This window comes from Anabrus simplex, chromosome 1 (assembly GCF_040414725.1).
Source record: "Anabrus simplex isolate iqAnaSimp1 chromosome 1, ASM4041472v1, whole genome shotgun sequence".
Lineage (NCBI taxonomy): Eukaryota > Metazoa > Arthropoda > Insecta > Orthoptera > Tettigoniidae > Anabrus > Anabrus simplex.
The window spans coordinates 1,315,387,405-1,315,409,996 of record NC_090265.1 but is presented as its reverse complement, the minus strand read 5'-3'; the positions used below and the strand labels follow the sequence as shown (position 1 = coordinate 1,315,409,996).

Genomic DNA, 22,592 nt, shown 5'->3' with positions numbered 1-22,592 from the left:
ACTCCGGTTTTTCCCTGTCATCTTTCATTCCAGCAACACTCTCCATTCTCATTTCATAGCATCTATCAGTCATTAATAAATCACTTTGGGAGGGGCGACCCCATCGTACTAATAGCCTAGATATGCTTCATTCATTACATCCCTGACCCGGTCAATGACTGGAAAACAGGTTGTAGGTTTTCGTTTTCATTTATTTTCTTGCTATACCATGATTACAAAGCATGTTGTTTCGCACATGTTATGTAAACGCCGTGTTGAACTCAATTAGTTATGTGTGCCCTTATATGAAGTAATATATGTATTGTTGTTGTTGGTTAATTATGTTTTAACTTTGTTATCACTTGTAATATTAAGCTAGTAGTAAGCTCAGCATATAGTGTTGTAAGTCGTATTGTACTGGATATACGTAAGTTGTGTATGAAATTGTATATGATGATGCTGGATTTAGAATGTTAAAGTAGTAGTATTTCTTGTAATATTTTGTTTCCCTGGAATTGTTTAGGAGGTGTTGCTCAAACCCGTCAGTCACCTCGTGACCTTGACATGCCCACTGTAGCCTATTTGAGACACCTCTTCCGTATGGTTCCATCGAATGTCTTATTCCATGGCCAGACTACACTAAGTCCCTGACACTGAAACTTGGCAACCTTGTACTGCTACTCCTTGGAGTCTTACTTGTAAGATACGGGAAGTTAACCTTCAATTATGTTTTCTCAAATAAAACGTTACTGGAAAAGCAGTTTTCATTCGATACATATAAAATAAAGTGAAAATTTAAAATAAATACGTCGATGTAAATATGAGAATAAACAAACATATGGCTACAACTAGAAAAAACAATACAATCCTATGTCCATCAAAATACAATTTTAACATTGAGAATCAACTTACAACATAATCACTCCGGGATCATCAGTTTTCTTTTCTTGCCAGAACTCTTAACCATAGTATCAGAATCATTAACATGTTTTGTGTAGTTGTTGATTAAAATATTTACAAAATAGGACAAAACTTTGCCTTGCAAGCTGAATCAATACACACTTCTGATTCATACTCCGAAGGAATGCCACTTCATATTCCTCAGAGATTAAAATCTGCATGATCTTTTAAACACTTATACAAGTGGTTAAGAGCAATTCTGATGGGACCGATAACCCATATCATTTTCCACTCTTTCATTTGATATGTTCGAGATACAGTATCTGCAATTAAGTTTGCAGGCTAGCCTAAAAGCTACACAACCTGAAATGTAAATGAAAGGAAACATTTTATCGAAGTCTACTTCTGTTTCATTTACTTTAACTACCACTGAAAAATTCACTGCATATTTCTGTTTCGTCAGTTATGTTCAATGAATCGGATTCTAATTGAAACATGTCTTTGCTTGTATTTCTTTATATTTTTCAGGCCTTAATCCTAGCAAACACTGCACTCTTATCTTCTTGCCAGCTTCAAAAACTTGTAAAACAGATACATTAAAATTGGCACCACACAGCTGTCTATAAGCACTAAATCTTTTCTCAGGTTAATCGGTTTGAAACTTTCCTGGCAAGGTAGATCTAAACAAAAGCTTATCAACTCAATTGTGGCACTTGTTGTTTGAACGAGAGCCCTGAAAGTGTGTACTGATAGGCATCATCCTTAGGATATCTTAACACTGAAATGTATCCTGGATTAGAATCATAGTTGCTAGAGCACGAAGAAACACAGCAATGCCTTGGTATCTCAAATTAAGCCTAGCTTTAGTTGTTGTTGTCATACTTGTCAACATAAAATAACATAACACAATCATGCTGCACTTTTAAACTACTGTCATTTGAAAAATACAAACACTGAATGGCTTTAAAAACGATGTGGATTGTCACTATTATGCATACTGCAACATAAGAAAGCTCACCTTTGCCGTAAATTAATGTCGTTCTAGGGTACCAAATAGCTTGTAGGTTAATTTTTAAAACTAAGTTACAACGCATACAATTCTTCAGTATACTCTGAATTTTTAAACAATGCCATCAAGTTAATTCACGCACAACACAAAATATAACGATACACCATGTTAGACTTGTTTACAAATTACGAACACAGAAGTCACAGGCTTGACTCCAAGCGACGTTGTCGGATCTCCACTGTCACGCCCTTACAGTGTAGCCCGGCCATTCTGGTACCCTTCCTGACGCCAATCCTATATGGAGAGATGTATTCACTATTGGGCGTTTCTTTAGTGGTTGGTAGTGTGTCTATGATGAGGTGCATATTGATACAAACACAAACACCCAGTCCTCGAACAAGACAAATTAACCAGATGCTACTAAAATCACGAGTCGGCTGGGAATCGAGCCCAGAACCCACGGAACCAAAGGTCGCGATGCTCACCATTCAGTCGAATAATAATAATAATAATAATAATAATAATAATAATAATAATAATAATAATAATAATAATAATAATAATAATAATAATAAGTAAAGTAAACTCGTATCCTGAGGTGGTGCAGCTCTTTTCACGCACACCCCTAATGGAGGCGAGCTGCGTGCGCCATTTCAACCACATACCAGTCCTCCTGCCATACTTAAATTTCTGGCAGTACCGGGAATCGAACCCGGGACGGCAGCTAATAACACTAACCGTTACGCTGCGGCGGCGGATATAATAATAATAATAATAATAATAATAATAATAATAATAATAATAATAATAATAATAATAATGGTGTGTGGCCTCCGGAGAAGCCTGGTGCATCTAGAGGACAAGAGCTGACAAAGGCAGATCAGATAGGAAAGATGCAAATTAAGAACCTGACACAAGTAAGCTGAAGCAGTAGGGCCTTGCAGTCGCCACTTCTCGCTCTCAAGTTCAGAATCACTAGAGGTTACCCGTGTTGGTCACCTTCAAGGACAAACAGGGAATACCAAGCGAGTTGGCTATGTGGTTTGCCTACATAGCTGTAACCTTGCATTCAAGCCCTAGAGATGGTTTTCTGCGGGTTTTCGTTTGCACACCAGACAAATGCTGGGACGGTAGCTTAATTAAGGAACGGCTGCTTCCCAAACTTAGTCATTTCCTACCTTTACGTCGCATGGTGATTTCTACATCATTCAGTTAGTACGTTTACATGGGGATTGAGATCGATTTGAGTACACTTACCGTATTGAATACGATCCCCGTTTACATGTAGTATTTGAGTATCGTATTGAATCCGCCAGGCAACAACGACGTATACAGACGAAGCAGAATTGTAGTAAAATCGATATCACCTCTTAGAATTTAAAACCGCCAAATGAAGTAGAAGCCCAGGAGATAACTTTCAGTTTTGAAAGTATGCGTGGTATTCTAAATGTAATTGGTGCAATAGATAGAACGCACATTCAAATTTTACTCCCAGCAGAAGGTTATCGTGATTTTCTTAATCGCCAGGGCTGGCCGTCTTATAATATGATTGCAGTTGCTGATCATTTATACAGGTAAATATATTTACTGGCTTATATTTCGACAGAACTTTAATGATGATGATTTTGTCAGAACAAACATGGACTGTGTGCGCAGTCGTTTTCAATACGATCTCAGTACGATCCGCGTTTACATGGAACTCAATTCGAACTGAGTACGATACGATCCTAGATTTTACCGTATCGACCTTGAGACTCAATCCGAATTGAGACCCCGTTTACATGGCGTTTTCAATACGAGAAGTGTACTCAGATCGATCTGAATCCTGCATGTAAACGTACTAAGTGACGACGTCGCCGACTGAAGAAGAATATAAATGTGACGCCGTCGCTGCTAGTGTGGAGCAGCGGCGTGGTACGAACACGCTGTTTTTTTGTGTCAATAAAAAGCGAGCCGGTGATTGAAGCTGTATCACATTTGTTACTGGCGTGGCCAGTTTTGCCACATCACGTGTCAAGTCTGTATCCCACTTTGCTTAACTGTGGATAATGTCCAAGATCTGTTTCAGTAAGGGTGGTTTATTGGTTGTTTCATATGATTCTCGTTTCCCCGTGCAATTGTGAAAGTGGTTAACGAAAATACTTGGTGTTGTTTCAGGTAATAAGACAATTGTCTTGTTTATCACCGTTGCAGTAGTTTTTCTCACGTTTGTGGGTTACTCCTCTTCTCAGATCGGTAGTAAGTATTTCTTTTATATTATTATTATTAATGACATGGAGTGATATAGACATAAATGTGTCTTAGAGCTGGGGTTCATCCGATGTAAGGAAATAGTGTCATGTAACAAAATGTGTCGCGATGTTACGTAACAACAGTACCTTGGGAGCTGCACAGGCCGTGGATCCGTGTCATGGCCAACCATCAATACTTCAAATTACAGCCTGCACGCTTGCTAACATCACATCACACGTTTTATTGAAAGATATATTTATTATCTTAGATTTTCCCAAAGGGAAATTTAATATATTTTTATTGTTCTAGTGGTTGTTTTTCATCCCTCTTCCTATATGTTGTATACTTATCTTTGTTTATCGGCAATGAGGCGGTAGGCTATTAGAGTAAAACAAAGCCATTAATGTTGATAATAGGGCCTCAGTGAGAATATGGGGGATCATGCGCAAAACCTGCCAAATGTATAATTTATAGTTTTGAGAAAAATGCATAGCGGAATAGCCGTTAATATTAGAATATATTTCTCTTTTTTAATATTTGTATTACTTTCGTTCTATATTAACGGTAAACTTATGTTTTATGAGATTAGTTATAATAAATCGATAGAAGTTTACATTTTGATTTTACATTACACACATTTTGCTACGGAGTTCATAAAAATTATTTTTAAAATAATCTTTAAATGCAGGTTTGGTTTTTATATTACTTCAAATTTACTACTACATAGATAGACGATAGCGATATTGTCTTGTGATCTGACAGATGTTAAAGCAGAAAAACATGTAAAGGTATTCCAGATTACCATAATAATGTACAGTAAATAGATGGCAAATTACTTAGTACTACGTTGTGCTCTTTTTCTCTTCTCTCCAATCTGAGTAGCTGTAGGTTTCAGCCAGTGAAACAAGGTTAACAAGAAGCTAACTCCCTGCTTTCATTGCGTACGGTACCCTTAGTAACGCAGTCGCTAAGTCTCCATGATAGTAGCTCCGAACGTAAGTAATCTTTTAAACAGTGTGAAATACCAGGGGGATTCTATGGTTAGACATGTCGGGAAAGTGTGTGGAGGAAAGGGTACCAGGGTAGAGTGTTATCCAGAAATTAGGTTAAGGCAGATGTTGAGGAAAGTAGAAGAGAAGGAGTGAAGTTTAAGGAAGGTGAGATTGTTATCAGTGGAATACTCTGTAGGAGGGATACTACTGACTGGAAAGTGATTGGGGATTTAAATGAGACTATGGAGTGGGTATGTGGGAAACTGGAAGTGAAATATATTTCTAGATCCTAATGGGTGGGTAGAAGATAGGGATCTGCGCTCAGATGGCCTTCACTTAAACTGCAGTGGTACATATAAGATAGGAAATTTGTTTAGAAGGTTTATAGGGAGGTACATTCAGGGAAACAGGGTGCGCTAGCGAGCGGTGTTAAGGGAACAGGGAACTGGAAATCAAGTAGGGATGACATAAAACTGTTAGTGCTCAACTGTAGAAGTATTGTAAAGAAAGGAATAGAATTAATTTAATAGATATATACTTACCAGATATTGTAATAGGAGTTGAATCATGGCTGAGAAATGATATAATGAATGCAGAAATTTTCTCACGGAACTGGAGGGTGTATCGTAGAGATAGGATAGGAATGGTAGGAGGGGACGTATTCATTCTCGTGAAAGAAGAATTTGTAACCTACGAAAAAGTTAAAGACGACAAGCACGAAATTCTAGGGGTAAGGCTCATTTCTAAAGATAATAGGCAACTAGATGTCTTTGGAGTGTACAGACCGGGAAAGGGTAGCGCAGATGCTGGTTCAGAATTATTTGATAAGATAATCAGCTATGTGGGAAACGATAAGGATAGGATCGTGATCGTAGCGGGTGATCTCAATTTACCAAATGTCAATTGGAAAGGTAATGCGAACGACAGGAAGCATGACGAACAAATGGCAAATAAGTTAATATGGGAAGGGCACCTGATTCAGAAAGTGATGGAACCAACTAGAGGGAAGAATATCCTGGATGTGGTGCTGGTAAAACCCGATGAGCTCTATAGAGAAACCGAAGTAATAGATGGTAATAGTGATCACAAAGCTGTTTTTGTGGTAATTAAAAATAAATGTGAAAGAAAGGAAGATATTAAAATTAGGACTGTTAGGTAGTACCATATGGCTGATAAAACAGGCATGAGGGAGTTTTTAATAAGGAACTATGATCGGTGGAAAACGGTAAATAAAAATGTAAACAGACTCTGGGATGGGTTTAAAGCAATCATTGAGGAATGTGAAAATAGGTTTGTACCTACAAAGGTGGTAAGGAATGGTAAAGATCCACTATGTTATAACAGGGAAATAAAGAGACTAAGAAAGAGGTGCAGGTTGGAAAGAAATAGAGTTAGAAATGGCTGTGGAAGTAAGGAGAAATTGAAGGAACTTACTAGGAAATTGAATCTAGCAAAGAAGTCAGCTAAGGATAACATGATGGCAAGCATAATTGGTGGCCTCACAAATTTTAGTGAAAAATGGAAGAGTATAGGTACTTTAAGGCAGAAACAGGTTCCATTCCAGGAATAATTAATGAACAAGGGGAGTGTGTATGCGAGGATATTCAAAAGGCAGAAGTATTCAGTCAGCAGTATGTAAAGATTGTTGGTTACAAGGATAATGTCCAGATAGAGGAGGTGACTAATACTAAAGAAGTATTAAAATTTACCTATGACAGCAATGACATTTACAGTAAGATACAAAAGTTGAAAACTAAGAAAGCAGCTGGAATTGATAAGGTTTCGGTGGATATACTAAAGACAATGGGTTGGGATATAGTACCATATCTGAAGTACTTCTTTGATTTTTGTTTGCATGAAGGAACTTTACCAAATGAATGGAGAGTTGCAATAGTAGCTCCAGTATATAAAGGAAAGGGTGATAGACATAAAGCTGAAAATTACAGGCCAGTCAGTTTGATATGCGTTGTATGTAACCTTTGGGAAAGCATTCTTTCTGATTATACAAGACATGTTTGCAAAATTAATAAATGGTTTGGTAGAAGGCAGTTTGGGTTTAGGAAAGGTTATTTCACTGAAGCCCAACTTGTAGGATTCCAGCAAGATATGGCAGATATCCTGGATTCAGGAGGTCAATTGGATTGTATTGCGATTGACTTATCTATAGCATTTGATCGGGTAGATCATGGGAGACTGCTGGCAAAAATGAGTGCAATTGGACTTGACAAAAGAGTGACTGAATGGGTGACTCTGTTTCTAGAAAATAGAACTCAGAGAATTAGAGTAGGTGAAGCTTTATCTGTCCCTGAAAAAATTAAGAGGGGAATTTCTCAAGGTAGTGTTATTGGACCTTTATGTTTTCTTATATATATATCAATGATATGTGTAAAGAAGTGGAATCAGAGATAAGGCTTTTCGCAGATGATGTTATTCTGTACAGAGTAATAAATAAGTTACAAGATTGTGCGTAACTGTAAAATGACATCGATAATGTTGTGAGATGGACAGTAGGCAATGGTATGATGATAAACGGGGATAAAAGTCAGGTTGTGAGTTTCACAAATAGGAAAAGTCCTCTCAGTTTTAATTACTGCGTTGATGGGGTGAAAGTTCCTTTTGGGGATCATTGTAAATACCTAGGTATTAATATAAGGAAAGATCTTCATTGGGGTAATCACATAAATATGATTGTAAATAAAGGGTACAGATCTCTGCACATGGTTATGAGAGTATTTAGGGGTTGTAGTAAGGATGTAAAGGAGAGGGCATATTTGTCTCTGGTAAGACCCCAACTAGAGTATGGTTCCAGTGTATGGGACCCTTACCAGGATTACTTGATTCAGGAACTGAAAAAAATCCAAAGAAAAGCAGCTCGATTTGTTCTGGGCGATTTCCGACAAAAGAGTAGCGTTACAAAAATGTTACAAAGTTTGGGCTGGGAAGACTTGGGAGAAAGGAGACGAGCTGCTCGACTAAGTGGTATGTTCCGAGCTGTCAGTGGAGATATGGCGTGGGAGGACATCACTTTGGATGGTGTCTTTAAAAGTAGGAAAGATCACAATATGAAGATAAAGTTGGAATTCAAGAGGACAAATTGGGGCAACTATTCGTTTATAGGAAGGGGAGTTAGGGATTGGAATAACTTACCATGGGAGGTGTTCAATAAATTTCCAATTTCTTTGCAATCGTTTAAGAAAAGGCTACGAAAACAACAGATAGGGAATCTGTCACCTGGGCGACTGCCCTAAATACAGATCAGTAGTGACTGATTGACTCTCTCTCCTGAAAGAAAATAAAATCAAAAAATCTCCATACCTGTTTCTGACGGCAACGGCTCGTTTCCATTGTTATTGGTTTGAAACTGCACTCCTGGAGTCCTTGGGACTGGTAGACAGTGGTCGTTATGTTCCTTCCATAATTAAACAATCTCTCGCTAATGTGATCCGCAATTCTGTCTATAATGTCCGTAATAAATCAGCGCCTGCCAGAGTTTGAAAGGGGCCTCATTGTGGGTCTTCATTTGGCTGGCTGGTCAAATCGTGCAATATCCAGATTTGTGGGGCATTCGGATGTGACAATGGCAAACGTGCAAGTGTCTACTAGCGCTAAAGGTGGCGTGCAGGCCATACACACGACTGTGGTACTGATTGACGGAAAGATGTGCTATTTGTCTCAATAATAGTATATTGTAACACTTAATTTACAAATAGAGGCAATATGGAACATCTTCATCATGCTAAACGACACTGTTGTGTCGTGAATTGTCATGGTGTCGACCCATTTGCGATCACTCAGGTAGAATACAAGACTAATTTACAGTATTTTTGACGGGTTAAGCATTGTCCCATTTGCGACCACTCTTATCAGTGAGAACATAATGACCTACAAACACCGGAGGAAGTTCCCTGCTGAAGGACTGGTACAGGAAGACAGCCCTCAAGTAACTGGCGAAAACTACGCAGGCTACTATGATTCTTATGTTGAAACGTTTATCACTTATATGTACCGATTGAGTCTGATGCGTTAATATCGGAACTGGCAGAGAATAAACAGGATTCAAATGAACCTTTTATTTAGGGTTACCAGTAGGTTGTAGGTGTGAAGGCGGTCAAATGAGCTTTAAGAAGTAGGACAAAGGATGGGAGTATTAAAACCGCTGAATTTTACACTTTCCAATCTCAAAACAAAGGATTTTGCTATAACACTCATGCTTCGACAGTGCAACCCCTTTTTATGTCATTGTAACTTATATCAGACTCAGCGGTAAACTGACACTTTCTTATACAGTAGGAGACACTATTAAATTACTGCTTAAATAACGCCCAAACTGTTTAAGTATTCATACTGACACGTTAAGTAAGTAGATGTTCAAAATATAATTATCCTACGTTCATCTACAGTATATATATGTATGTCTACCCCTTAGTCTCGTTTCTTGACAGCGGGCCGGTGATGAGATGTTTCTACGGCCGGATGACCGTCCTGGCACCAACCGCAGTTGAGGAACTAATGAAGATGAAATGTGTTATAGGGAATAAAATTGGGTAAGGGGGTGGGAGAACTCAGCTCTGACCTATGGATAGGAACTGTCCTGGCATTTGCCTGGAAGTGAAAATATTAAACCATAGAAAACTATCTCAGAACAGCCGATGGTGGGGTTCGAACCCACGCGCTTCCCCGAATGCAAGCTTGGCCACTCAGCCTACTTTCATCTTCATAAATAAAATGGTAATTTTGTCTGCACGCTCGGATTACACGTACAAGATTCCAAAACTTAATCTTAAGAAAATGTTTAGATTAAAGTAAGTTTAAGAAGTGATAAATCTATAATTATAGCGCGAAAAGATGAGGTTGCATTTGGGAGATAGTGGGTTCTAACCACACTGTCGGCAGCCCTGAAGTTGATTTTCCGTGGTGTCCTATTTTCACACCAGGCAAATGCTGGAGCTGTACCTTAATTAAGGTCACGGTCGCTTCCTTCCAACTCCTAACCCTTTCCTATCCCATCGTCGCCGTAAGACCTATCTGTGTGGGTGCGACGTAAGGCAAATAGTACACAAAAAAGTTAAACACCCATGTCAACAAACATTCCTGACTTTTCCGTAAATTTCTGTAAGAGTATCCGTTATATAAAGCACAAGGCTTGCTTCTCTTCGTCTCTATGAAGTACACGTCGTAAGTAAGCACGCAGATAACAACAAAAGCTACATCAACGATGGATGTCTGCAGCTGGAATAATAATGTTGAAAACTATAGACTAATATTACTTCAAAAAGCGGTCAAGCGAGAGGGGACGGGTTGGGAAATTCTTATCACACGGTTATGTGGCTGCTGATAATTTTACTGTGATCGCAAATGGGACAAATTTTGTTGTGATCGCAAACGGGACATAACCATTGTCATAATGCAGAACGTTATAGCAATACCAGTGTAGAGTTTTTCGCGTTCAATACTAAAAAGAAAGAAGACAAAAATGGATATTGGCAGTGAACCGAATGAAGTAAGTATAGTGAAATAACACCATACGTATAATTGACACTTTGAGAATGACAGTAGTGTAAGCAGATATTAATAACGTCTCATGAGCCCCTTGGCCTTGTTTATTATAATTATTTATAGATAATGTGAAATCACCCCACTACGCAGATCCCAACCTCTATGACTTTTATTCGTAAGGATAGCTACAGAACAGGCTATAAAGATCAAACCTGCACACGAAGGACAACTAAAACAGAACATTCGTCACGAAATCTCGTTCGTTTCTGAAGACGAACAGTGTCGAGTCAATGAGAACATCATTTGAAGTTGTCAGGAATGCATACTTATCAAGGGACAGCAATGTCAACATCTTCTGTAAGAAGTAGGTACTGGAGAATTATAATCTTTCTATATTCCCATTCACAGCGAGTTGGCAGTTAGACGCGGCTAGTAGCTGCAAAACAGTGGCTCTGATGACCTGTTACTGGGCCGCATAACGCTCGTTTTCTGGCTTGGCGTTGTCCATTTTATAGATGCAGTCTGATAATGGTAATGGTAAACTCCGTAAAGAGATAGAAACGAAGTTAGAAATTTCCGCCTCTTATGGAGAAGTTAAAAAACCACGATATTTATATCACAGCGATCCCCGTGTTTAGGGGGTAGCGTGCCTACCTGTTACCTAGAAGCTCAGGGTTCGATTCCAGGCCAGTCCAGGGATTGAATTTCTGGACTGAGAGCTGGATATGGGTTCACTCAGTCTCATGAGGGCAAGTGAGAAGCTGTATGATTTGAGAGGCTGCGAACCCGGTCAAGAAAGTCAAACAATATTACTGAGGATGTCCTCACGCTGACTACGTGACATTCCAGTATATGCAGGCCAAGGTTTTAATCGGGTGTTGCGCCATAGGTTTTATTCATATCACAAGTGCATATATATATCTTTTGTAAGCCATTACGTGCACTAGCCGATATTCAGGGGGTGAGAAGGTAGCGGCGACGTTGCTGAGATGTCATATACGGTAAATTAAGAATAATTTCGCAGTCTAGTTCACATCTCTGAGACTTCCATATTAATCCAGCGGTTTTACATTCTTAATTCACGTCATGGATTCGCGGTTTCATTTTCTCATAGACACACAGGGTGAGTTGGTGTTGTTGACGAGGACAGCGGTAACCGGTGGTCAGTACTGACGATAACATCCAGGTTGAATGCAGTGGATTTTGAAGACGGGAAAATCCATATCTCATCATATCGCTGTTTGTTTTACGTCGCACCGATACGGATAGGTCTTATGGCGACAATGGGATAGGAAAGGCCAAGGAATGGGAAGGAAGCGGCCGTGACCTTAATTAAGGTACAACCCCAGCATTTGCCTGGTGTGAAAATGGGAAACCACGGAAAACCATCTTCAGGGCTGCCGACAGTGGGGTTCGAACTCACTTTCTCCCGGATGGAAGCTCACAGCTGCGCGCCCCCTAACCGCACGGCCAACTCGCCCGGTTCTCATCATCATATACTTGCTGGTATGTAAAAGAATATTTCGTATAATATACATTCAAAATTCTCTGTCGGCAAATGCATTTACTCTCTTAAGGATTTACTTTTGCATTACAAGCCGTCGAATGCAGTGTTATTGTGAACTCTGCAACCCTGGAGAGGAAACATTATGTTTAAAGTGGAACGTATATCACCCGGGTAGCATTATTTGCAATACACAGCTGATCGAGGTGATTACAATGATTGCATTTTTGTTTCAGCTCGGCCAGGATTTTGTCCCGACCCTAGCTACGTGAAGAGTTGCACCCCACGCTGCTACAATGACTTCGAATGCAGAAGTGGTGAGAAATGCTGCCCAAATGTCTGTGGAACGAAGTCCTGTGCTACATCTCGTGCCGTTGGCAAATGAGTCTGAGTTATATGGTGACTATCAGAATATATTTAGAAGACATTTTGATGGAAACTTAGGCCAAATAAAATAGCATACGATTACAGTAAAAATGTGTAAGGTAATATATTGTTCGGGATACGATATGCTCGATGCATTTCCAGATGAAACAATGTAGACAATTCCATAGTGTTTGTGAAGAGAAAAAACACACACACACAGAAAGAGAGAGAGAGAGAGAGAGAGTTTGACAAACAATGATAGTGAACCAGAATCTTCCTGACAATACATTACACTATTGAATATCCGATCACCATAAAGCAATTGTGTTACTCGTTAAGTTTTCACAGTTTATGTTTGATATGCAGGTTGTTTGGATGATATGTACAAATATATTTCCATATTGTTATTGGTAGCGCCCTGAAGACATATGAACGTATTTCAAAACCTATTTCAAAAATTTAAAGAATGTTGCAAATTTGAGGTTTGTAGCTCAGGGAGTATCTAATGATGAACAATTTAACGCTTTGCTGACATACATTACAATATTTTCCAGTATGAAAACGTTTGCTTCTTGTACGCAGAACGATTTCTTACAACTTATGCATAAATACTACCTGGAACTGCAGTGCTGTGATGTAATTAGAATTGTTCCTTGTACATTACGCATGTCTACGTCCTGACGCCTGCAGTGAAGTGATGGGTACAGCTGAAGTGGAATGATGTTTTTAGAATTGCTTCTCACACATTACGCATGAATACTGCCTAAAGCATGGTATGGTACTGCGGGTGGTATAGGACGAGAGGCAAGCAAAGCTACTACCTGCCTCACAACCATCGCACTCTACTTCATGCTCCTCCCTCGGACAAACCATTCGCTAATTAAAAAAAAAAAACATATGCTTTATGAACTGCGGACATTCAACCATACATTCCATAAGATTACTTGTACTTATCTCCCAAACAGATATAGTGTTTCAAAGTTGATACATACCTCATTGTTATACGTAGAAATTGTGCAGAATAAATCAATGTGTGTTCATTCCTGCCTTGCAATACCTGCATTCCGTCTGAACATCAAATCAAATAATATTTTAATGGTGTTCGACGTCATTCACTAGTGTTCAAAGCTCAAATCTTTTCTAGCAAAAGGCTGTAATTCTGCATTTGTCATTATATCATGTTCCACACATTCCAGAGAGTGGTGCTTATAGCGACCTAGCGGGCCACAGCATGTCCTGATAGCATAGGTGCTGGTCGTTGTATGCGGACTGACAATGAGCGTCAGTCTGCAACGCAGAATTTCCTCCGTTCTCAAAACGGCGCCATGCGCACACTGGACACTCGTAATGATTGTTGGGATATGCACTCAAGTTGGTATTTTATGACCATATCACCTCGTATGACTTATAGGATTGCAGTCCTGAGTGACACCACTCACACAGCTTGTCATCATTTTCGTCTAAACAGAAAGGAGATTAAAACATTTACACTTTACACTCTTTAGGCTTTTTCAGTGGTGAAATTACGAGCGTTTCGCCCCAGTGTAGCATTGGGCTCATCAGTTGGAATGCTACAACTTTCCAAGACGCTGGCGGCTAGTGCGTCGTTGAGACACCACTGCAAGCCTCTTATGTATGATGATGCAGTGTCGGTGCACTAGGGGAAACATGTGCCTCGACTTCTATAAATGCCTGCCTTTGGCCTAGGTTCCTTCTAGGAACCTTATTTTTGATAGAAAGGAGATTGATCGGAAAGCACAACGTTCTGCCATGTCGTTCGTGGTAGCATTCCAGACTGGCAACCTTATGATAGTTTATTAACGACGATTTTCAGAGAAGCAGAGTGGAACACACTATCCACTCTGTAATAAAAAGCTATTGTTCCAAACGACACTGGGTAAAATGTTATTGTTCGACAAAGCTATACTTACATTTTAGATGAAGCAGACTGGTCACTCACTGATAATCTTACTAAATGAGAATTCTTTCTAGTATTTGTTAACGTCGAACGTCCATAATGTACTTATTCTCTTGTGGTTCATCAGTCTTTACCTATTTCTTGTGGTTTAACGTCGCACTAACCCATCAAAGGTTTCCGGCAACGAAAGGAGGGCATTTGCCTGGTATGAAAATAGGAAACCACAGAAAACCATATTCAGGGCTGTCGACGGTGGGATTCGAACCCACTATATGTCGAATTCAAGCTCGCAGCTACGCGACTCTAACCGCACTTTCAACTTGCTCGGTCGTCTTCAACTCTTTCTACTATATATCTACTTGTGATATATATATACTGGCAGAAAAAAACATCCAAACACCAAGAAGGGGATGTGCTAGATTAACGAACGTTGTTAGGCGTGTTTATACATCTTAAAGATGACGTTGATTCAAATTTCCCGCAAAACCGCATTAGCGTGGCGCTAGTAGTGGTCCCACGGTTGCACACCAGGTTTGCTTTAAATGCGGGCTGTGCTGTTGCCCAGACGGACTGATCCCCAGGCGATGGAATGGCGAGGAATTGGCTTATGTTTTGTGCATGTTACCTGTTCCTAACTAACACAACCTCTGGTCTTTTTCCAGCCCACATCCTTGCATGTGCTATCAAAAAATGTCAGGTTTTACATGTAGGCTCTTTCTTCTTTCTGCCTATGTGGTTTTTCCCTGACCCTTCAATACCGTACCTTAACACTATCCAACCAATACAAACTTTGCCGTGGTAGCGAGTCTGACTCGGAAACCGGCAGATACTCCTTGTATCACTTCCCATTCCTCCCTGCTATCTCTTTCTTCTTCTTAGAAATAATAGCATGTCGAAGGCCATGTAGATTGAGTCGTTGGTCACGCGGGGGGAGCGGGCTTCGGGGGCCCCCCCGACAAAAAAAAAAGCGAGAGCGTTAGTTACCTGTGAGACTGGACGGAGTGACTGTGAGTGCGATCAAGAACAGCTCACTGCGGTTTAACGAGGCCGTATAATAGTGCTTCGTGAAGGTGAATTTTCTTTCCGCCTTAATGTAGAACGACTTGTCAGGAATGTCTCCACTGTGCATGCGTGCTGGCAGCAGTGATCACGAGAAGGTATGCTCGCAAGAAGACGGGCTCCGTATGTCCCCTTGGCACCACCGAGAGGGAGGACCGCCGTATTCAGGGTATGGCTGTGGCGCAGCGGATTGCGTCTGCAGCAGCGGCAGTGGCACCACAGTGATGCAACGAACTGTTCGAAATCGGTTACTTGAAGGACAGCACCGAGCCAGACGCCTTGCGGCGTGCATTCAACTTACCCCAAACCACCGCCGTCTGCGACTTCAGTGGTGTCAAGCGAGAGCTCATTGGAGGGTGGAGTGGAGGTCCGTTGTGTTTTTCGATGAAAGCTGGTTCTGCCTTGGTGTCAGTGATGGCCGTATGTTCGTTAGAAGGAGGCCAGGTGAGCGCCTGCATTTCACCTGTCTGCGGCGTCGACACACTGGACCTACAACGGGAGTTCTGGTCCGGGGAGCAATTTTCTATGACAGCAGAAGCCCTCACGTGGTTATCCCATGCACCTTGACTGCAGATATATACGTTCGTCTGGTGATTCGGCCCGTTGTGCTGCCATTCATGAACAGCATTGCCGGGGGTGTTTTCCAACAGGATAATGCACGCCCCCATGTCGCTTTTATAACCTACATGCTCTACAGAGTGTCGACATGTTGCCTTGGCCTCCAACTATTAGATGTTAATTTATATAAAGGAACTAGGCAAAATTTAATGTTCGCCTGTTTAGCAAAAACATGTCCTTGATCCCCCGATCTGTCCCCAATCGAACACGTGTGGGACATCATTGGACGACAACTCCAGCGTCATCCACAACCGGCATTAACCGTCCATGTATTGACCGACCAAGTGCAACAGACATGGAACTCCATCCCACAAGCTGACATCCGACACCTGTACGACACTATCAAGAGCTGCTGTACATTGGCATCCATTGCCAGGCCCATGGCAATGTGCAGGCTGTCACTAAAATGTCAGTCTCTAAAGCTATGTCGATTTTTTACATGAAACTCTGTATCTATGTACAAAAAGCCACTATCTTTTAACTTATATTTTTAAATGGCCATTTTTGGCATATTCTGCTTGTGTGAGGCGCTCCTCCCTTAAGCGACTAACATCATTATAAGAATATTAGATAGGGTCAACTGGAGGAATGAAATATGTATAGCTTTTATATATAATCCACCTTTGAGCTCCCCATTTGCGCAGAAGGATTTTTTTGAGAATTTAGCGACAGAAATTAGACGAATGAGAAGTACGTATGATCAGGCAAGCATTATTATTATGGGCGATCTTAACGCGAGGATAGGGGACAAGAAACCAGTTTATAGTCAACTTGAGGACGGGGTATTACTAGTTAATAGAAATAGCCAGGATAAAGAATGTAACAGAAATGGAGAAAAACTACTAGAGTTATGCGCGGTAGAGGAGCTTTATATATTGAATGGGTGGTGGTTTGGAGATGAGAGTGGAAAACTAACCTATATAGTAGAAAATGGGGGCAGTACAATTGACCTAGTTTTATGCTGTAGGGAGAGTTTGCAAATTATCAAAGAGATAAGCATTAAGGATTGGGCAGAGGCAAATCATATGCCAGTATCTATAAAATTAATTATTCAAGAGATAGGAGCGCAAGAGATCGTTTACGATAGCGTACAGGAGAGGAAAATAGCTAGGTATCGTTGGAGAGAAGAATTAGGAAATGAATTCAGAGAGTACTTCAATGGAGAAAATTTTGAGATTTGGAAAATAGGTATTGTAAAATTGATAGAAGAGAATAGAGTGGAGGAAGCCCTAACCAGGATAGAAAATTTAATAGGAATGGCAGGAAAAGGTATGAGGCAAAATCTAAGTAAAACGCAGATAAGAGGTGGATGGTATAATCCAGAATGTGTAAAGAAAAAGTCACAAGTTATGAAGGCACTTAGGAGATACAGGGTGGATGGTGGTCAAGTAGCTAGAAACGAATTTTGTAAAAAAAGGAAAGAATACAGAGAATTGTTAAGAAAGACGAAGTTGGAATGGCAACAAAAGATGGCTGCAGACATAAATAAAAAGTGTAAGGACAATGACAGTAGGAAAGTATGGGATAAAATAAATCAAATAACAAAGAAGAAGTCGGGCTCTGGGGGGACCAATATAAGTTATAGTACATGGGTCCAGTATTTCGAGAAATTATTAAATAAAGAAGACAAATGGAGAGCTCAGCATGAGGGGATTACTGTTTCGAGGGGTTTGAGTGTCACTCTGCCTGAATTAGATGAGGCTATCTCGACTCATGAAATAAGGAACCTGTTACAAGGAGCCAAAAAGGGAAAATCAGGAGCTATTTCAGGTATCACATATGAATTTTGGAAAGAGGTGGGAGAACGAAGCGGCATGTTGGAAATTTTGACAAAGATATTCAATAAGATATTCGAGAAAGGGATATTTCCAAAAGCTTGGAAAGAGGGGATTATATGCCCTATATACAAAAATAAAGGGGATAGATTAAATCCAGGAAACTATAGGGGAATAACCTTATTAGATACATTGGGGAAAGTATATACGGGTATACTAGCAAATAGACTAAGGAACTGGGCAGAGAGACATTCAATCCTATCGGAATTTCAAAGTGGCTTCAGAAGAGGGAGAACAACACCAGATAAGTTTTTATTGTGAGAACTCTTATTGACAAATATGTAAAGAAAAAACGTGGAAAGCTCTATATTACATCAATAGATTTAGAAAAAGCATTCGATACTGTGAACAGGGGGGCAGTCGTTACTAGATTGAGACAAGTAGGAGTGTCATGTAAAATGATAAGGGCTATAGAAAAGATATATGCTGAAGTAAAGTGTACTGTGAGAGTCAAAGAAGGAGTAGTAGTAGGAGATATTATTTCTAAAATGGGTTTGAAACAGGGATGTAAATTGTCACCGATTTTATTTTTATTGTTCATTAATGATATACTAGAATTTGAAGTTGAGGAAAGATTAGCACTGCCGTGTTTAGAAAATCAGGATATTCCTGGTCTTGTCTTTGCTGACGACATACTCCTGTTCACACTAACGCCAGTTGCAATGCAAAAAAGTATTGATGGTATCGAGAAGTACTGTAAAGAGTGGAATATGAAAATTAACGCACAGAAAACTAGAGTAATGGTGTGCAAAAACGGGAACAAATTAGCAAAAAAGGAAAAATGGTATCTTGAAGGAGTAAATCTGGAAGTAGTTAATAAGTTAGAATATTTAGGAATTATCATATCAGGAAATGGAAATTGGTCTGAACACGTCAAGAGAGCAAAACTGATTGGTACAGCAGCCCTAGCTAGTATAAGAATATTAGATAACAGGATGCCTAATATTGATTTTAGGGTACAAAGAAATGTATACAACGCTGTGATTAAATCTAAAATGACATACGGTTCAGAAGTATGGGGCACAGAAAAGGAAATAGTAATGCTCGATTCAGTCACTAGTAGATTTATTAAAATAATTACAGGCTTACCAATATGTACAGCGAATAGTGGAGCAAGATTAATGTGTACTGACATTAATATAAAAGTGGATATAATTAAGAGATTAATAAAATATTGGTTTAGGTTAAAAAGGGGAGGAGGGGGAGAAATTCTAGATATAGCTTACCGACACCAAATGAGGTATCAGGATGGGTACTGGGCGGGCAACTTAAAGAATATACTAGAAGGAATTGGGATGGGGAACTATTGGGACAACGATTTAGAAGAAAGAAAAGTCTGTGGGAGAGTGGCACAGAGGGTAGCAGATATAGAAATACAAAGGCTAAGAGCTGAGGGTAATAATAGGAGAACTCTGGAAGAATTCATGAATATATACCCAGGTATGAAAATAATACATGATAAATTAACCAAAAGAGAATACAGGGGAATGATATGGTGGTTGATGGGAGTTTATAAAAATAAGGCATTTACAGAAGTTGCAAATACATGTTTATTGTGTGAAAAGGAGTTAGGAAATGCACATTTCTTGAGACAGTGTGAAAGTACAAGAGCATTACGGGTTAAATACTTGGAAGCGGAAGAGATAAATAAAATGGAAAGAGAATCTGAGTACTATACTCTTGTCAAATTAATAAACAGGGAATGGAGAAGGCCAGGGAAACTATCAAAACTATTCACAATTATAAAAAGCTTGTGGGAGAAAAAAATGAAATTAGTGCATGAGGGAAGGGGCACATGATGCTGAAAAAAAAAATGAAACAGCGAAATTAGCACGAGTACACATGGTTAAAAGGATATTATGGGACACTTAAGCTACACATACAGGAATGCATGCTAGTATTTCAGGATGAACCAAGTCTCGGCTCTTCTACTTCGGACGACCGAAGTTGGAAGAGGGAGACTCCAAATCGACCAGTTACCCGTACACTGAATAAGTAGTTTAAAATCATTATAGTCAGTAGAAGAAAACATACGGAAAGTAGTTATCTCTGAAGTATCATCTCTGTATGGGTTAATAATAACGAAGTTTTGTAATCATGTATGTACAAAAAAACAACTTTGATTCACATATATGGAACATTATAGAGAGTTATAGAGAGACTAACATCATTAGCTCCTTTATGAAAATGATAGCCTAAGTGGTTGCGGTCGCGAGATCGACTACAATAGTGATCAAAGAAACCACTATTAAACTTCAGGTGTTATTAGAATGGGAAATGCAATGTATGATAGTATAATTAATAAATAATTTATTTTGCTTTCAGGATAAATATACTTCCACGGTATCAGCACTCCAATTCCATACCAAGGAACAAAATTCATTCAAGAAAATACTTCAGTAAGTTCTATCATTTAGGCTGTACTGCACAGATACAGTATATCAAATTCATTATAACGGATGTAAGACTTTCCATAACTAGCGTATTGTCATGGTGTTAAATACGGAGGGTTGCCCCAGTTAAATTTTGGACGATTTTGACGTACCTTTTGTGCTAGACATTGCCTTTTCTCCAGACCCGATTGTGCTCGATGTGATAGCGACGGGTACAGACTATTGCCCTACATTCCAGTTTGCACTGTAGAAGACTTCGAAGGAGTACAGGAAGAGTAATATTGTCCCATACCTCCTTGCACACTTTCCAAAGACCATCAGTAGTGGCGGGACGTCTAGAAGAAAGCCCTGTTTTCATGAGACCAAAGGCACAGAAATGCATCGGCGAGGCATCCGGGGATTTAACAGGGATGTCACTAAATGGATGACACGGACACCCGTCTATACTTCTTTTCTCTCGTAGTAGGTGACTGATGATGGGGCAGTATGACTGGGTGCCTTATCCATGTGGATCCAGACATTTGAAGCATCGCCACCGTACAGCCGAGGGAAATCTTCGTCGAAAATAGGGGTCCGTGACATTCTTCTGAAAGTAGGTACCTTTGATCTTCACATTTTTCGGCACTCTGAGGATTCTGAGCTTACCCCGGGCACAATGTCCTGCTACTACCATGAACCCCATAGCAAACGTTTCTTTGTTTTCCTTGACGAAATTTGAGTGCCCTTTTGGAATTTTGAGTGATAGTAAATTGCCCGGGGCTTGTTGGTGTCACTCAAATAAACCAAAGCTTCATCCAGGGTAAAGAACCGACTGCCATTTATCCCTTGCTAGGTAGTTTTCGTACAATTTTCTGGCATTCGTGAGCCGTTCTTTAACGTTCCTTGAAATCAGAGCATGTCCAGGTGCCTTGTGCCGCTTTACCAGGTTCAGGTATTCTTTACTAATACGGTAGACTGTACCTTTATATGTGCTTGTGTAGTTGGCAAGGTGTCTTTGAGTTGGTGGATTTTCCTTCCAGACAGCAGCCTTTAAGTTCTTAATGATGTCCGGAGTCGGGAGAGTCGAACTCTTTTCAGCAGCGTTTTTTTCAAAATTGTTGTTTCTGGCGGGAGACCATTCTGATGTAATTTTATCAAATTGCCTACAAAGGACTTACTAGTGTTGAGACCTTTCATTTTACACTGTTGTACGATCTTCGATAATGAGATATTAGCATCGGAAAGGCCATATATCTGCGATTCTGCAGACCTTGTGGCAACTATGGTATGATATGACTGTACGCGCACTTCTCTAAATTACATTAACCAGACAGAAAAAAACAAAGAAACATGTGCAGCTGCTTCCAGGGGCGGCACGTGCGCTCAAGGTCCAATCCTGTAATTAAGTGGGGTAACCCTCCGTACCACATGTTTGTTTCATCACCTAACTGAGCAGTACAGTGATTTCTGCTCAAGAGGCGATGACAGTGAAGCCACCCTTTCGTAAATCTTAGGTAATTTCTTCGACGCTTTGATTTTTTTAAACTATGACTTTTATTTCATATCTAAAAGTGCGGGAACATGCTACTGTTATCTAGTAAACGATAGTGATTCCATATACTATGTAGGCCTATACTGTATATGCTGGATGTGTGCGTGTACCTGGTATATACTTAACCGTTGCTTGCTGTTCTTCAGTCCAGAAATACACAACATTTTCTTCAATGCTGGCATCCATTACGTTGTAAAATTCTTTGTTAAAACATTTTTTCTTAATTGAAGGTTAAATGTTAAAGGTAGTGTTTGTATCATTTTATAATAAATTGTTATAATATCGTAGTAATCCTTGTATCATTCCTAATTTTATAAATTTTCCTTCACTATTCCCATGTTTCACATTTCCAGTACTCGATAGATGTAACTCTGAGTAAAGAAGTAAGTTAATGTCTCTCTATATATAGTAACTTGTCCTGACTGACTGATTCATCATCGCCGACCCAAGAGTACTGGACAAAAAAGAAATGAAATTTTGCATATGCATATATTACAATGTAGGTACAGACGTGCACATTAATGGTGTTCCGACTTAAACAATCAACACTGCCCCACTCCAGTACTGAAAAGAAGGGGAGACAGTGAAGGGGCAGTGTTGAAGGCCAATCCAGTACAAAACATGGGGGAAGGGAGTGAAGGGGTAGTGTTGAAGGCACAATGACTCACCTTCTCGCTTAACGCATTGTTGCATGGACTGCATGCAGACAGCCCGCTACAAGACTTCGTTGTGATCGAATGGCAGATGTATTGAAGAACAG

The 22,592-nt window shown here is 39.8% G+C and overlaps 1 long non-coding RNA gene across 1 annotated transcript in view; it reads left to right on the top strand.

Annotated features, from left to right (window-relative positions):
- LOC136858290 (uncharacterized) overlaps positions 1-22,119 on the top strand; it is a 40,734-nt gene extending 18,615 nt beyond the window's left edge. The window contains exons 2-3 of the long non-coding RNA XR_010858625.2: positions 4,046-4,126; positions 20,234-22,119. This is a non-coding gene — a long non-coding RNA (uncharacterized lncRNA). The remainder of the gene's footprint in view (positions 1-4,045; positions 4,127-20,233) is intronic.
- Positions 22,120-22,592: the final 473 nt, after the last annotated feature.